General features: G+C 45.1%; 1 protein-coding gene across 1 annotated transcript in view; it reads left to right on the forward strand.

Annotated features, from left to right (window-relative positions):
- Lamc3 (laminin subunit gamma 3) overlaps positions 1-2474 on the forward strand; it is a 60528-nt gene that overhangs the window by 54642 nt on the left and 3412 nt on the right. The window lies entirely within an intron of this gene.

Below are 2474 nucleotides of genomic sequence, written 5' to 3' on the forward strand. Positions count from 1 at the left end.
AAACCCTGTCTCAAAAAAAACAAAAAACAAAAGAAAAAAGAAAAAAGAAAAGAAAGGAAGGAAGGAAGGAAGGAAAGAGAGAAAGAAAGTAAAAGAAAATTTCAAACAGGCTTTAGCGAAGAACATTTATATTTAAATGGCTAAGGCATTTTGGGTGAAGAGCTGGTACCCATTCGGGCCTGGAGGTCCAGGTCAAAGGTCAGAGAAGTTGGGCAGGAATGAACAGCACACATTTTCAAAAACCGCGGTAAGATATACATAATATAAAGTCTGCTTTTGTGAACGTGTTTAAGTACACATTTCAATGACTGTGTTTGTAAGCTTCCATCACTGTGGCAAACTTCCCGAGATATTCAGATTAAAAGGATGGAGGATTTGGGTAGTAGAGAATATGGCTCATGGTCGAATGCCAATGTAGCAGGCTCGAAGCCCTGGGTTCCATCCTTGGCCCTGTTAGAGAGAGGGAGCAGGGAGAAGAGAGCAAAGGTTTGCCTTGTTAAAGGACTCTTGGTCCCACTCCATTGGCCTTGTTGCTTTGAGCCTTTGGCAGCTCTGCACTTCCTGGTGATAGCACACTGGTGGAGGAGGCCTGGTCACCTGATGGCAGCCAGAGAGGAGCAGAAGGGCTAATACCCCCCTCAGGGCACATCCTCTATGGCCTAGCTTCCTTCCACCGGGCCCCACCTATGCGAAAGTGTCAGCCACCTCCTCATGCCACTGGCTGGACACTGAGCCCCCAGTGCCTGGTCCACGGTCATTAAACACACTCAAAGTTGTCTCCCCTGCAACACCACCCATTTCCAGAACTTTCCAAAGAGAAAGGGCCTGTTAAACACTGCCTCTCAGCTGGGCGGTGGTGGCGCACACCTTTAATCCAGCACTTGGGGAGGCAGAAGCAGGTGGATTTCTGAGTTCGAGGCCAGCCTGGTCTACAGAGTGAGTTCCAGGTCAGCCAGGGCTATACAGAGAAAACCCTGTCTCAGAAAAACAAAACAAAACAAACAAAACAACAACAACAAAACACTGGCTCTCCATCACTCTGCCTGTCACCTGCCTCCTTTCTATGGTTATGGCCTCTGGAGTGAACTCAACTAAGCAGATTCAAAGCGTGCTTTCCCTTTAAAAGTTTTAAGAATTCTTTCTTTCTTTCTTTCTTTCTTTCTTTCTTTCTTTCTTTCTTTCTTTCTTTCTTTCTTTCTTTCTTTCTTTCATGTGTGCACGTGTGTGCACGTGTGTGCGTGTGCAGGCTTCTATGTGGAGATCAGAGATTAACTTTGGGTACCTTCTCTATTATTTTCCACATTATTATTTTTTTTAAGATTTATTTATCTTATCTATATGAAGACACATTTACCCTCTTCAGACACATCAGAAGAAGGCAGTAGATCCCATTACAGATGGCTGTGAGTCATCATATTGGTGCTAGGAATTGGACTCAGGACCTCTGGAAGAGCAGTCAGTGCTCTTAACCACTGAGCTATCTCTCCAAACCCTATTTTTATTTTTAGTATATGTGCTGCCAAAGCAAGCACCCTATTTTTATTTTTATTTTATTATTATTATTTGTTTTGTTTTGTTTTTCGAGTCAGGGTTTCTCTGTGTAGCCCTGGCTGTCCTGAAACTAACTCACTCTGTAGACCAGGTGGCCTAAACTCAGAAATCCACCTGCCTCTGCCTCCCAAATGCTGGGATTAAAGGCATGCTCCACCACGCCCGGCCCTATTTTTATTTTTTAAGACAGGGTCTCATTATGTAACTCTGGCTGTCCTGGAACTCATTATGTAGACCAGGCTGGCCTGGAACTCACAGAGATCCTCCTGCTTCTGCTCTTGACTGAGTACTAGGATTGAAGTTCACTGTGCCAGGCTATTTACTTATTTTTAAGTTTTTTATTTTATTTTGACCTCATTATGTAGGTCAGGGCTGAGCTCAGGTCCTTAGTCTTGGTGGCAAGCACCCCTTCTCACTGAATGACTCTCTACCTCATATTTTGAGTTAGAATTCCTCTGAACCTGGAGTTCATTTGTAGAGGGAGTTTTGGCTACACCGATTTCTGCCCTTTGCAGATCGCAAGCATGCACCCATCCAGGAGCTATCTTTGGATCCAAGAATGAAACACACATACACATTAGCTTACTTTTAAAATGCCTTCACTAACTCAATGACTGGGCATTTCTAATCCTTCTTCTGCTACTCCAGGCCCAATCAGGGAAGTGGCCAGTCGCTACCACCGAATTCTCACATGGCTTTATCTGCAGCTCCTGCATCCCATCCTTCTTCCTCAAGTCCTCTGTTCCTCTCTTTGTCCTAGCCCTGAAACACTAAGAGTCCCACCCTGTGCCTGGCCATTGACCTCTGGCATCTTTAATGATTGATCAAAAACCAATTGGGGCTGGGCGTGGTGGCCCATGCCTTTAATCCCAGCACTTGGGAGGCAGAGGCAGGTGAATTTCTGAGTTCGAGGCCAGCCTGGT

Source organism: Mus pahari, chromosome 3 (genome assembly GCF_900095145.1).
Source record: "Mus pahari chromosome 3, PAHARI_EIJ_v1.1, whole genome shotgun sequence".
Lineage (NCBI taxonomy): Eukaryota > Metazoa > Chordata > Mammalia > Rodentia > Muridae > Mus > Mus pahari.